The sequence below is a fragment of the Artibeus jamaicensis genome, unplaced genomic scaffold (assembly GCF_021234435.1).
Source record: "Artibeus jamaicensis isolate MK-2021 breed Jamaican fruit bat unplaced genomic scaffold, CSHL_Jam_final contig_354, whole genome shotgun sequence".
Taxonomy (NCBI): Eukaryota; Metazoa; Chordata; class Mammalia; order Chiroptera; family Phyllostomidae; genus Artibeus; species Artibeus jamaicensis.
In genome coordinates this window covers 38,660,696-38,676,611 of record NW_026521803.1, presented here as the reverse complement: position 1 = coordinate 38,676,611, position 15,916 = coordinate 38,660,696, and positions in this window count along the sequence as shown.

The following is a 15,916-nucleotide window of genomic DNA, read 5'->3' as shown; positions in this document are numbered from 1 at the left end:
AATATCAGGGGGAATGCTTTGTAAGACATATGATTGCCTAACCATTCTGCTGTACACTAGGAACTGATACCAAACAATGTTGAATGTAAACTGCAATTGAAGGTGAAAAATTATACATTTCAAATGGGCAAAGCACTCGAATAGACATTTCCTCAAAGATGGCATTCAAATGGCCAGCAGGCACCTGAGAAGATGCTCAACAGCACTAATCAGGGAAACGCCTCCCCCACCTGGACCACAGCCAGTCCTTCCTGACCGGCCTCCCTGCTCCCCACCCTCACCCCTTTTACAAACCGATTTCCCTGCAGAAGCGAAGGTATCGTTTACAAACACAGAGCCAGGCTTCTGGGTCCTAGTGCTTAAAAGTCTCTAAGGAGAATGGATTTCACTTTCTACTCTGACCCATTAAGGCCTGCGTTATTGGCCTCCCTGTTTGCCCCTCTATTCCATCTTCAGCCTCCCTCCCTCCCTCTCGCTGAGACAGCCACCTTCTCCTGCCCCTGGACATGAGCACTCCTGCTTCTTCAGCTTTTGGACTCAGGCATGGACTTACACCACCAGCCCCCCGATTCTCAGACCTTGAGACGCTGACTGAATTAAGCTGGCAGCTTTCTCAATTCTCCAGCTTGTAGAAGGCAGATCGTGGGACTCTCAGCCTCCATAACTGCTGAGCCAATGTCTATAATAAATCTCCTCTTGTGTCTATCTATATATAGCCTATTGGTCCTGTTTCTCTGGAGAACTGTGACTAATACAGTTATCTAGACTGTAACCTGGTGCTCCGCAAACCTTAGCCTGGATCAGAATCCCTGGGGAGCTTGGTACCACACAGATAGCTGAGCTGGGCTGCAGAGAGCCTGACTCCGTGGGACTGGCATGGGGCCTGCGCACATACCCTTCTATCACATTCCCAGGGGAGGCTCACGCTCCTGGTCCAGGGACGCACTTTGAGAACCACTGGCCCAGCTCACAGCTGAGGTCTCTGCCTGCTTATTCAACAGCCACCCTCCACCTGAATTCAAATGTAAAGACACAGAAAAGAAAAGTAGTGGGGTGTGTCCAAAAGAAAAATGGACCGATTCTCACTCTGTGAAGCAGGATTACCTTTCGCACGATGCCTGGCCTTGAGCCTTCTACAGAGGAAACAATGTTTTTAAAAAAGAAACACCCCTTGGCCGAGACATCTCCAGGCACACAAAAAGGTATCTGAGGACCAGATACACACCTGGAGAAGAAACCTGTACAGCAACCAGAGTCTCAGTCGGGGCCGAAGGTAGAAGGGTCACGTGACCGTGTCTTAAAAGCTGGCCAAACAGAAAGAGGTCCCTGAGGCCCCATTTGTGTTTTCCAAGTTAATTACATTGATTTAATCAGCTGTTTCGGAACTAGTTTTCTCCCAGGATTGGTAGCCCATGACGACAGACAAGGAGGACAAAGGCACAGCTCTGCCAGGTGAATTGTGTCTCGGTACAGTTTATGGGCGTGCGGGGACTGCTGGGATCCCTTCATTTCCATAAAATGACCCTGCCTTCCTGTTCCTGCACAACTGTAATTACTTACCTCGGAGCTATTTCTTCCCATCTTCTCATTTTTCTCTTGGTCTCATGTGGCCGTAATAATACCTTGTAATAAATGTTTGTGTGCTTACACTTTTTCATTTTATTTTATGAGTTAACAGACTGAAGTGAGAGGTTACCTACTTCTCAGCTTCTAGGGCGAGTTTGGCCATAACTCCCCTGCCCTACCCTCCCACTCCCATTCCACCAGTTCTATTACCCCTGACACCTTTTTCTTCACTTTGCTCCCGCCCCCGCTGCCCTACTTCTGGTCCTTGCAACTCTTCCCTGAGAATCCTGCCTTCACTCTTGACCAGTCCGTCCCGTGTGTGTGTTCCTGTTCATTAATTCACTCAATGTCAATGATCCAGTACTCATGACACGTCAGGTCATGAACAAACAGGGAACGAGACGATGCCTTGCCTTCCTCTGAAAGCAGCGATCTGGTCGTTGTACCTGCCCTGCGCTCCCCTGGCGCTAGGGTCTTCCCTGAGTTTTTTCCTCCCAGGAAGCTCTCTGCCTCTTGCTCTGTTGAAGTCCTGCCCCAATGTCAAGGTTTAGGCTCTGCAAATCGCCTCCTTCATAGTCTCTCCTTTCCCTCTCTCCCCTGCACACCATTGTTCCCTATAATATAAAATGCACTGCGGTCATTCATACGGATGGTGCTGTGGCTTCACATGGTATTTATCATCTGGAAGTTCCCCGAGAAGTACTTCCTCTAGGATTGGTTTGTGGTTGTAGGGGAGGCAAAACTTGTTCTCTGCCCTTGGTAGCTTTTCAGCTGGGACTCGTGATGAATGCGTGCTGCCTACATCACACAGGGGAAAATCTCAGGGAGAAGTAACTCCAAATGGCGGTCTAGAATTTCAGCTTTTTGACACCTTCAGTAAATAGTGATGAATTTATAGAAGGCGGGTGGACTAGGGGCAGTGAATTGTGGAGTAGTAAGTAGGAAGGTAAGGGTTAGTTTAACAAGGTTTGTTCACACGGATTCTCAGTCCAGCTTCCTATCTTTGGTGATAAGAATGTCTACTTCCCTCCTGGGACAGGGGTAGTGCCCTTCACCTGGGAGTTTTATCTCTGGGTTTCAAGAAGAAAAAGAGAGTCAGAGTGCCCTTCCTGTACCTGCTGTTTCTCAAGTGCCTGTAACTCAAAATAATCCACGTGTCAAAGTGGCGTACTTTGGGGTGGCACGTTCTGCACTCCTTCGGAGTTAAAGGATTGAAAAGGGTGAAATGGTGCTCAAATCCATTCTGAGGTAGCATAAAGCTCGTTAGTATACAGTAAGCATCTGGACAGAAAAAATCAGGGTGGGCGTATCTTTATTAAAGGACATGGAATGCCGGTGGTGCCTCCCGCCCCCTGCCATCCCCCGAGCAATTACATATGTCCTCCACCCCTCACTTTGGAGAATTCAGCATGACAAATGGCACACGAACAGCATTATAGTCAATCATGTCACAAAACTGACTCAGGCCAAAAAATTCTGCAACTGACAATCTGTTGTCTTCTTATTTGGACTTTCCCTGGAGTAACTCCAATATTGCACTTTATCTTTGTATTTTTGCTTATTATAAATCCTCTATTACAATAAAGCAGATTTTGAAAGGAAATAAACATCCTACCTCAATTCTAGCATCTGAATATTTCTGTTCCGATTTTCTGCATTCTCTGCCAAGCTCTGTCCTTCAACCATTAGTTTGGTTTTTTTTTTAGTATAATCTTAATCATTAGGGCATGGACAATTTTGTATTCTATTGTTTTCAATGAATATTATACTATCAACATTCTCCTGTGGTGTTACATAATTATAACATTCAATTTCAGCATAAAAATTCTACCGGATAATTTATATAGCTATTCAACAAATATTGAATAATTTGTATGTCCCGTCTCACACCCATCCTTTCTTATAGATCTCACTGCAAAAAAAAACCCCTAAAATCTTTAAGTGAAAACATTTCAGAATTAACGACATAATTCTTGAGACCAATTTCCAGGAGCGAATGGAATTACTGTGTGAAAAGAAAAGAACATTTTTATGGTTCTTGATACCATAGCTACAGAGCTGCCCTAAGGGACATGATGAGCTTAAGTGGTAAGTGTGTAGAACACATTGTCAGGACGGCCCATAACAACACAGGAAATGGTCCAGTTAGCCAGACTTTTCTGATGGGGCTTTCTGAGGGCCACACCCCTTGTATCAACTGAGGGCTGTTACATTCATACCCACTCATGACCATAAGGTATGGCTATGATTTATGCAAACGTGTGACAGCGTGTCAACTATTCCTGGGCTACTTCCCAAATACTGTATGGCTCCATTTTTCCTTCAAGATTGGTGTTGTTGGACAAATCTGCACGTATCTTCGTTATAACCGACCCAGGGCCAAAACACTGGAAAGGGAGGCACAGGACCTAAAGGAGGGGTGAATGCTGAGAGCCCACAGAAGCTCAAAGCCTCCGGATTTGCTAAGATTGGCAAGAATTAGGGAGGCTCAGTATGCAACAAAGCACTTAATCTTTGTCCTGTGATTGCTTCTTCTTTTAAATATTTTCTTTTAAAATCAGATTTGGCTCAAAAAGCCGAAGGGTATTGAACTAACAAGGAACAATCTCATTTTTAAAAACCTGTCCAGTGGGGGAAAACCTAAAACACTGTGCCTCCTGTCCGTACCAGTTTTTCGCCCCTCCTCCACCCCAGCCCACCCCAGCCCACGAACTGGGTCTCTTGGGAGAGCAGTTGATGCATGATGCCATGTTCTGTGGGATAAACATTCAGCAATTTATCCCTCTTGCTATTTCACAGGTATATGTGAAATCCATAGTATGTGTGAAGACTTTTTAAAAACTAGAAATAAAGCACCAGGGTTCTAGTCTAAATATTTACTAATATTCATTAGTAAATGACCATTGCCATTTCCAAAACAGCAAGAAAGAGGAAGATAACATTGTTAAAAAGAAGAAACTGGAAAACATCACTGATGGCGAGGTCAGTTTAAGAATAAAGTTAAATGTGATTGTAGACAGCAGGTCATCAGCTACATCCGGTTGGTATTTAGAGAGCTGCATTTGAGATCAGTCCAAGCACAGAGGCGTTTTGGCTGCCTGAGAACATCCAAAATTTTAGTGAAGAATGGTAAGTATCTTTTCCTGAAACATTCCCTTCTCCTTAGAGATAATACGTATGAAATTTCAGCTGATGCGGTGGTAACCACCCGTGGTCGAGACAGACATCCAGTCAGTCAATCACTGAGAGCCCATTGTGGGGGTGATATTCTGATATTCATCCAATAATCAGCCGAATTATTGCAATGGTCAGCTTGCTGTGGTTGGCACTTCGGAGGATTAAATGAGAATAAGACATTTTTCCTTTCCATTTTTTAAATGTAACTTTTTGTCGGAAGGACGGGTCTGATGGTTAGATGACGTGGTTTATAAACTGCTCACTGCCCCGTTGAGGGTTGAGGGAGGCTGCATCCTGTCTGGAGCCTGGACCTGAATCCCCCGACAAATTAATGGTCATTATTGTTTTAAATCCCCGTTTTCCAGTTCTAAGATATTAAGGCAGGGATGCAGGGAACATTCTGAACTGTCGTTTGCTGTTCTCATATGATTTGGGGAGCACCAGGCAAGCTTCTTGGAGGAGCACACTCTCTCACCCGTTTGCTGTTCCCTAACACGGGGAGGTGCGTGGTGCCTCTGCTTACAGACCTGGGCCTCTTTCCAGACGAGAAACGTGGAGTAGAGTTGTTGACTGTCATTGTCATTTGGTGTGACTCTGCCTCAGATCTGGTCTCAAGAGGGATTTTGCTTGGGAAAGAGCTTAAGACCCAAAATATGGGGGAGGGACTCCAGAGGCAGGTTGGGAGCCTTCGGAGGAAACTCTGGCTCACACACCACAATGTAGTCTACAGTCAGCATCGTAGAAACATCAACAAACAAATCTTTTAAAAGAGGTACATCTGCAGTCTTTCTGTAAAAAATGTAAAGCAAGCTGACATTCCCCAAGATGAGTACAGAAATGGAGGTGAAGGTGAATGGACCCCCAGGACAAACATCCAGGCCACTCTTCAGAGAACATTGCACAGAGATGGAATTTGAACCATGCAGAATCAGTCAGGCCTGGGAGAGAGACGGACAGCAGAAGAGGGAGCCCCTGAGATGTGTACCGAAGTGCTCTCCTCGCTGCCAAGGGCAGTCGTGAATGGGCGAGGCTGCTTGGTGGGAACCGAACCCTTCTATCACCTAAGTGTGTGTGTCTTACCCCTTTTCGTGCATGAAAGACAAACTATAGATTGACTGCCCAGTGACTTCCACTCTCCAGACCTGCTTTTCTATGAAATAGTGGGAACTGAATATGCAGATTCTTAATCACCTTGTCCTCCCAGATGCGGTGACTCAGGCGGCATGTTCCCAGCCAGGTGAGCCCAGGTGGTTCTGCCCACCTGTGGTCAGGAGCAGCACCCATGTTTCTTCCTGGGCAGACCTGTTCCAGGACCCTTACCTTGCAAAGGCTTCTGTCATAGAACCCTAGGAAATGATTATTAGGACTTTTGTTTTATGAAACAGCCAAACTCCCTTAACTTCTTGATGTGGGGAAGTGCCAGCCCCACCCTGGGGCCTGCTTCCTGCTTGGCAATTTAGAAAGAAGGCAGCACAGTGAGCTCTCCTAGCCCATTATTCACCTCTGAGAGGCAATCAAAGGGAATGCCTTTCCTCCTATTATTCCATTGTTCAATTTTACGGAGGACTGCCTCTGAATATAGATGTTGTCAAAGAAGCCAAGAACCCAATATAAACAAGAGCTTCCCAACAGGACTCGTTCAAATGATTATTCCCACGGCTAGCGCTGCCACGCTCCGGAAGGACAGCGAGCCATCACGACTGAGGCTTCCTGTGATTTTATTTGCTTTAAGAACCTCTGTCTGCAGAACATCCAAGTAAGCCGTGGGGGCAGTAGCTCTAAACATCACATAAATGCAGTCATACCATGTGTATTCTTCTGTGTCTGGCTTCTTTTCTCAAGCTCATGTTCATGAGAATTTGTCACGTTGCTGTATGAGGCTGAAAGTGATCATTTTCATTCTATTATAGGAATGTACCACCATTTTTATTTATCCATTCTGCTCCTGGTGGACATTTGGGCTCTCTCCACTTTGGAGCACGCATGTTTTCTATTGCTACGGGAACAAATGACCACTAATTCAATGGCTCCAGATTACCCAGATGTATTATCTGGAGGTTAGAAATCTAAAATGGGTCCACAGGGTCGTGTCATTTTGGGAGCCTTTTGATGAGAGCTGATTTCCTTGCCTTGCCTTATACCTTCTAGTGGCCACAAATCATCTTTGGCTTGTGGTCCCTTTCTCCATCTTCAAAGCTAATAATGTAGCATTCTTTCCCCTCTCTGCCCTCTGCTCCCATCCTTACATCTTCTCTCTGATTTTGTCCCTCTGTGTTCGTCCTTCTTATAAGAATCCTTGTGATCATGTTGGGCCCACCTGGATAATTCAGAATAATCTCACCTTCCTTAACTTTATCACATCTGCAAAGTCCCTTTGCCATGGAAGGTTGTCATTTACTGGTTCCAGGGACCAGGTTGTGGAAGGTGGGGGGAGGCTGTAGCCACCCCTCCCAGAGCATTATGAATAGATCTGCTATGTACATTCATCTACGTGTCTTTTGGGGTACATTCTGCATTTGGGGGGTAAATACCTAAGAATAGAATCGCCGAGTTGTAGGATATGAATATATTTAGCTTTAGATTCTGCAAAATGGCTTTCCAAAGTGGTAATAACTTATATTCCTACCAGCGATTTATGAGTTCCCATCAACCTTCATTCTCTCCAACACCTAGTATTGATATTTAACTATCATGAACATATGGAGATATTTCGTGGTTTGAATGTGTACATGTTTGATGACCACTGAGGTTAAACAGCTTTTCGCATATTTATTTTCATATCTTCTCTTGTGAAGTCTTTTTGAGTTTTCCCCCACATTTCTATTAGGTTATCTTTTTCTTATTGATTTGTAGGAGCTCTTTATATATTCTGGATTCAAGACTTCTATCATTTATATGCGTGATAAGAAATTTCTCCCCTTCAATGGTTAGTTTGTATTTTTACTCTTTTAATGGTATCTTGTGAAGATACACATGGATATTCCTAATTTTAATGATTTTAATGTAGCCTGATATTTATAAGGAAATTTCAAGAATATTTTAAAATTCCTTGAAATGAATGAAAATTAAAACACAACATATCAAAATTTACAAACCTAACTTTTTATAAAAGTGAAACTAACACAGTACTTAGAGGAAAATGCACAGTACTAACTTTTGACATTGTTGATTTTATTGAAATCAGATTTATTTTCTATCTTAATAATTTCTATTTTCTTTATTTCCTTCTTTTCACTGTTAGATTTGATTTTCCTCTTGTTTTTAAAATTCTTTAGATAGATACTTGGCTCATTGGTCTTTCAACTTTAAAAGTTTTTTCTGATACATACATATTAAAGCTTTAAATGTCCTTGTAAGCATGGCTTTAGCCGTATCTTCCAAGATTTAAGGTGTAGAAATTTCATCATGACTCAAAATATTTCCTAATTTCATTGTGATTTCTTCTCTGACCCATGGGTATTATAAGTATGTTGCTTAACTTTGAAACATATGAGGATTTTCTCCTTAATTTACAATTTATTTTTAGCTTCAATTCACTCTGTTCAGAGAAAATACTCTGAAATTGGTATTGCAAATTCTTGGTAACTTGGTAGCTCTCCAGGGCCTTAAAAAATGTTTTTATATTCAGTCCAGCTTTTCTAGTTTTCAGAAACAAGTTTGATATTTAAAAAAAAAAAACTTATTTAGCTGTTGCCAAAAACTTGACAACCACTAGAGAAAATCTCACTAATTGCGATGCTACCATGACCTAGAGAGCACCAGTATCCCAGCAATAAACGAAGTTGTCACTACGTTGAGGTCAGAGAGTTCAGCAACTTGACCTCAGAGTTCCGTCTTGTTTTCTCCATAGCTCACGTTCTTGCTATTTCCAACGTGCCTTTGATTGTGTGCATTACCGCTTTCAGGGCCCCGCTGACAGACTCCACGTTTTCTGTCTGATCTGACTCCTCCTCTATCGCAACTTGGTCCCCCCACCCCAGTCTTTCAACTGCCCCCTCTTGTTTACAAATGCCAAACACATGATGAGCGATGTTCCTTTGCTGTGTTATCCTCAGCCTCTCCTGGCTTTTGGAAAAAGAAAAACAAAACCCTGCCTTTTGGTTATTTTTATTAAATGTATAAGAAAATGCATACAAAAGTATTATAGTAAAAAAGAAAGAAAAGGTCATCTTGTGTCACTGAAATGGCACATGTCCCATGTTTGGAAACTCTGAGCTGGTGTGAGCAGCAGGGCACAGGTCGCATGTTTTGGAAACTGCCTCCCCGGGTGAGGGGGATGGGAGAGTCATGGAGACGCCTCAGGGATGGCACCAAAGGGGACATCTGAGTCTACCAGGACTATGTCACATGATCTGTACCGTCCTTTACATTTTCAGATTCTCATTCCGGTTTCGAAATCTCAAAAATGGCACGTCATTCTAGAAACATCTGTTTTACCTTGGTATAATTTTAAAAATAAATATATAGTCTACGGTCCTCCTTCAACGCTGGTAGTCCCAGGCCTGCCTCTGAGACGGGGGCGCCCCTCGCTGGGAGGCACAGGTAATTGCACCGTTCCTATCAACGCGCTCCACAGTGTGGCTTGTCTTAGAGAGGATTCTGGGCAGACGGCAGCCTGCGGTAATTGCTGGGTCCCCCCGACCAAAACCAACCGGCCAAACGAACAGCAAAGCCACCTTGTGGTGAGAATGGCATCGGTGAAGTGTTTTCAGTGTGATGGTTTATTACGTCTTTCTGAGACGTATTTAACGCCAACCACCCCGGGCAAACTCAAGTCCATCTGAATGGTCCAGCCTGTCAAGAGCAAACCCTCCATGAGCCCTGTGTCATCCATGCCAAGACTCAGTGTCTACTGCGTCTAAGGCCATGACCTCTCTGTTCCTTCGTAGAGGTGGACATAAGCTGACCATCCAGTCTGTAAAATTACTCCCAAGGTCCTGGACACCACAGTTATTAACCAGCTCCTCAGCCTTCTCCCTCCAGTAACCGTTGTCCCTTTAACCTTTCCTCGCTGGCCCTGAGTGAAAACTGAACTCTAGCCTTCATCTCAGAATCTTTTCCAAATTGCTCTCACCCCAAAGGAGACAGAAGTGAAATCAGCCTGAATGTCACGTTACAGTGGGACAAGCCGGGGGCCACCTGACTGCAGAATTTCATCCTCAGGTGGTACAAAGCAGGGCTGTTCTGCATATCTACGGAAATATCTTATTACGGTGCAGAGAACACGGCTCCTGCAGATAAGCCTGGGAGGCTCAGCCAGCACAGTGACGTCATCCTCTGGGAGAAAGATGAACATCCCGGGGGGTTGAGACCAGCTTCCCAGGGAGATGGGCTGATGGAGCAGGAGAGCCTTTGCCAGCAAAGCCAGGTGTAAACAAATGAAGCTAAATATGAATGAGTCATTTTGTTCAAGGAGATACTAAGCCCTGGGGAGCTGAGAAGCCTCACGTATGTATCATAAATCAGAGGAGGAACCTATATGAAGACACGTGATAGATACCTGCAGTGGTGTCATCCGCATCGCAAGCAGAAAGTAGACACACCAGTTGATAACAAGAGGCATTTTTCTCAGCCTCCTTTCTTTATAGGAATTTGAAGGCACATGGTCAGAGCAGAGAGGTGGTGAATTATTCCAGTTCTGCCCTGGTTTCCATCATCTATTAGGGTCTTTGAGGGGTCCCAGATGATAACAGTCTTCTTCCCTGCCTGATAAGAGCCAGTGAGAAACAAAGCAATAAAGAAAGAGGCTACCTTGACTTTCTTAAGCTGACATTAAAGACGCAGTTTGTATCTATGAGCAAACAAACTCTCTGATACCGAACTCCAGTCACAGCAGCCTGGCTGGCCCATGGCAGCCCCCTCCCTGGCCCCGCCCTTCTGCAGCCCACCCCTCAGCTCATGCCCTCTGGTAGCTCGCACAGAGGAAATCGTGGAAGGGCTGAGTGATCACATCGGTATGTCCTCTACAAATTTCCTATCAGCCAAATCATTCTATCTCCTCTGAGCAGAGGGAGACAGGCCAGGTGTTACAGAAATAGAGCCCCCTCCTCCTGAAAGAACCGCCAGATGTAGAGAATAAGTGTACCCCAGATACAACTCCAGTGCCTCAGCTTCTCTCTGGGCCTCACGCTCTGACCCCTCAGCATTCCACACTCTTCCAGATGCTCTGAACAAAACTCCTCTTCACAGGTATGACACAGTGTGAGTGTGCATGTGTGTTCTCTCAGGTGCATACATGTGTTTGCTTTTGTGAGTGTATGAACATGTGTGTGGCTTCACCTATGGTGCAAGCCTGTGCACATGTGCATGTTCTGAGTTTGCATGTGAGCACAGGAATGTGCAACCATGAATAAATGTTGCGTGAGTGTACACATGTAAGTGTATGTGTGTGTCTGAACATGAATGTGTATGGGTGTGCCTGTGCCAGTGTGCTTGTGTGTATGTATCAAGATTTGGAACCAGGCATCTGGGTACATATCTGGACAGACCCATTTTAACAAACGTCCTTTGAGTTCTTACAATGGCCGGTGACAGTGATAACCATGAAGAGGGGTATTCATTTCTCTAGACCCAAAAACTTACAGGCAGGTAGGAAAGAAACACATAAGCAACTGCACCCGGCATGTGATCAGAGATGCCATGTGCCATAAGAGCGCCAAGAAGAGAAGCCTTCTGCTCCGTGGATGTCAGGGATATTTGAGACCAGCCTGAGTGGACATGGGGGTGCGGGGGCGCTCCGAGCAAAAGCATGGCATGAGCTTAGGCCAGAGAGAGAAATGCAAGGTCATTTAGTGTGCCAGGGCAGAGATGGAGAGCCACTGCATCGGATCAGGTCAAGGATAACGGCTGGCCTTTCTTCACCTTATTTCATAGGGTGTGTGGTGGTGAATGACGGGAGAGGGCCTTTTGTGGAGAACTGTGACCGCTGCATTAGGAGATGTGCACCTCCTTTCTTGAGGCAAAGGGAAGCCATTATGTGGGAGCGACAAAAGGGGCGTGGCAACAGTGGGGGGTGGAGATTTCAGGAGAAAGAGTTTTCCCCATGGATCTAGGTGAGAGATAAGGGGAAAGGAAGACCCCAAGTAGGTGACGGAAAGGGGGTAACACTCTTACAGACACGCTCAGCAGCATTTCCACAGGGCAAGGGGGAGGTTTTCAGATCTGGCAGCCGTCTGTATAATAATGTCGCCCGCACGAGGAGAGAGGATAATGGGCGAGGAAGATGACGTGAATGGTGAACCGTGCCTGCCTTGATAACCCATCAGAGCTGAGCTGTGCAACCCCAAGGCTGCCCAGATGTTGGCTTTTGGGAACAGCCTCCTCTTGCTGGCTAGGCATCAAAGAGCGGATGTTTGTTCTTGTCACGCCTCATCTTTCAGAGACAATGGCTCACTTCTGGAGGAAGGCAGTTCCTCTCCATCTGGAACCTTTTATCTCTAATGACTTTATCTCCATCCACAGCCCGAACTCAAGAAAAGTCTCAATCTGAGTCCTCAGCAGGAGCTCTGAAGGAGCAGGCTTCCTTCAGCAAGGCGCGTTGCCCTGGTCTGCTCTGCTCAAAGTCTGGCAAGCCAGTCCTGGCAAGCCACCCAGCGATGGATGGCCTGGCCGAGTGAGGGAAAGAAGAAGAGACCTGAACCATATCGGCTGTGAGTAGGCATGTTTGCAGGACCAAGGAGAAGTCAGGTTCCAGGAGAGCACAGGCCACAGGGTGACTCCAGTCGACAGATGAGACACTGCCGGCACAGTTAGGATACAGAAGTGGAAGCTGGGACCCCCTGAGTCCCACATCACCCTGGAAGCACAGAGAAAAGGTCTCGGGCTGCAGGCTCAGCATAACTAGGGGCTAACGATAGCATGAAGTTGCAAAGGTCAACACAACAGCAACTGAGGTGGGTTTAAGAATGAGAAAAGGCCAGAAATAAGCCAGGACCCAGGCAACTGAAAATTAAAGCCAAGTGGGTGGATTCTGATGTGGGGGCCTGAGAACCCAAAGGGATTAAAAACCAAAAGATCCCATGATGCCAAGACATACAGGCTAGGGGCTGCCCCTGGTTCTAAGTGGCGTGATACAATCTGACAAAGGTCAGTGAGGCGCTGGGCTTCGTTGGCCTGGCAGAAAGATGGTAGGGGCAAGTTAAATCATAACCTCTTAGAAGGCAGAAAACGAAGATGTGAATTCTTTTTTAATCCTCACCCTAGGACATTTTTTCATTGCTTTTAGAGAGAGAGGAAGGGAGAGAAACATCAATGTGAGAGAGAAGCATCTATTGGTACGCACCCGACTGAGAATTGAACCTGCAACCTTTTGGTTATGGGGTGACACTCCAACAACTAAGCCACACTGGCCAGGGCAAGATGTGATGTCTTGACCTGACGTCAACAGGCAATCAATAGAGCTTGGTTGATAGATTGCTTAAACAGGCCTTTCAAGAAGATGGCCTCTTAATTGCTACCTTATACCTTTGGAATGACCTTAATTTCCTAGTGTCTCTCTCTTTCCTTCTCTTTTCCTGGCAGCTGTTGTTGCCTCAGCAAACTAAAGCAGTTGCCATTTCAGCATCATTACTAAGACAGACATTGGAGCATCTTATGTCAGCCTGAGCTCACTCATCCATATTAATTCCTTAGATGCTCAGCATAATTTCTTATAAAACCCCTGTTGATCAGAACAAAAGGCAGATAACTCACTTTATCTGTGAGCCTTTTATCTTGTTGAAAAAAACAAAACAACGTTCGTATCCACTCCAATTTTCTCAGCAACTCCAGATGTTGCTAGAAGAAACATGGCCTTTGGAAAGATGCGTGAACTCAACACTTTGATCCTCACCATCACCATCCTGGCAGGTTCTGCCTCGGTCCTGGGGGGACTTCAGACACATGGTGATGACTGTGTCCCCAAGCTTCTCACCCATTTTAAAGAAGTAGCTGATTTCCACTTTTATTTATAGAAGCATCAAAAATGATCTCCAAAGGCCAAGAGCCTAAGAAGGTATCCAAAGTCTTAGAGTTTGAAAGGACACGTGGAATCCCCTGAATCTCTCCTGCGTCCTATGGGTGAAAGGAAGCTCAGAGAACTGACTCTTGCCTACGGTCCAACCACATAGAATGTTGGCCCTTGGAACTGACCCTCCCATGGTCTACTGTACCGGCCTTCTCCTTGACAGAGGACTTACACTGGATCCAGGTGGTTAAAATTGAATGCAAAAAAGGATTAAAGAGGTCATAAAAAGCAATCAACACAAAAAATGCAAAACTAAGGGGAAAAATCTTTCAAAAATGCATATGGCCTTTTCTCCTTAAACCAGATCATTGTTCTGCTAAATACATTTACACATCCGTAAGACAAAGTACTCCCAAGTGAAATGCATTTCTCCAAAGCTTCATTATATTTGTTTTTTTGTCTATGCAAAAACGACAAGCCGTTATACTGTTTTTTGGAGCAAGTGATGACACTCTCTAGCACCCAGCATTATGAAAATTCAGGTATATAAGTTTTGTCCTTCATCTCTCTGTTTTCTTCCCCCAGAAAAGGGAAGATTATAGGCATTGTGCTGAGAGTGGAAATGTTGGCTTTTCCCCTGGCCCCTGGTTTTTTGTTGCTAGGGTATAAGACCACGTGTGCCATAAAACTCTCTCCCATCTGGCTGGCTTTGAAACTTCTCCGAGACCCAGATTTTACAGTTGAGCAATTAATTCTCTCCAGCGCTTAGGAGCTGTTGAAATAAAGGAGATTTCAGAGAGAGTAGTTCATGACCTTGCGCCTTTGTGAGTCGTGCTGAGAACTGCCCTCCTGCACTGCTGGGAGAGAGAGTCTATTAAAACCTTGTGGGTGAATGCTTCCACAAGCTGGCTGCTTTCTGAAACCTGATCATTTGGTGCATTTTAAAAGGTGCGATGAATGATATCACCTCAAATATTAATATTGTTATAACCCTCCGGTTCAGAGGGTTATAGCATTTCAACAAGTCCGTTAGGCCACACCTGTAGCATTTGGAGTATGGCAAATTGCAGGGGGGGAAGACAACATTTGTTGGATTTTGTTGAAAAGGTATCAAAAGTTGTCAAGTGCGTATAAATTAACCTAACCAAAAAAAATCACATGGAGTTATGGGGGAAAATTAAAATTCTAATAAAGGGCCCAAAAGCCCACCTAAATAAACAGGGAGACATGTTCTGCATTTATGAATGGGTCAACTTAGCATAGAACAGATGTTAATCTTCTCTAAATTAATCTTCAAATCAATGTAATTTTAATCAAAATCTCAAGATGATTTTTCCAGCTTTATTGAGATGTGACGCATTACATTGTGCAAGCTTAAGGAATACAATGTGATGATTTGATACACATATGTATGTATTGTGAAGTGATTACCATACTAAGGTTAGTTAATCCATCCTTCACCTCACATAATCACCATTTCACTGTTGTTATGGTTAGAATATTAAAGATCTACCCACATAGCAGCGTTTGAGGATACAATACAACACTGTTAACTCCAGTCACCACACTGTACCTCCGAGCCCTGGAACTTATGAGTTCAAGGTGGTTTTTTAATTAGACAAAACAGTTGTAAAATTTATGAAGAAGTATAAAAATTCACAAATAGCCAAGAGAATTCTGAGAAAGGAAAACAAAGAAGGAGTGGACCTACTATATAGTAACCCATATTATGAAGCATGAACATAGAAAATAGACAGAAAAGAGCCCTGGCTACGTGGCTCAGTTGGTTGAAGCATCGTCCCTTACACCAGAAGTTTGCAGGTTCGATCCCTGGTCAGGTTGTGTGCAGGAGGCAATTGACCGATGTCTCTCTCTCTCTTTCTCTCTCTCCCCCTCTCCCTAGCTCTCTTCTTCTCTTAAAAAAATCAATAAACATATCCTCAGGTGAAGATTTAAAGCGATTTTTAAAAATAGAATAGAAATATAGAATACATATATATGGGGAATTGGGGTATAATAGAGCTGGAAGTATAGAATAGAGGAAGAAATAAAATTATGTCATAATAGATTGTAGAAAATGTGTTTCTTTATTTTAAAATCTATTTTAAATAATTATATTAATATATTAATAATATATTATTATATATGACAATATTACACAATAACAAATATAATTATATATGAGATGTATTAACCTTTAAATAACTTAAATATATTAAAGAAATGCCC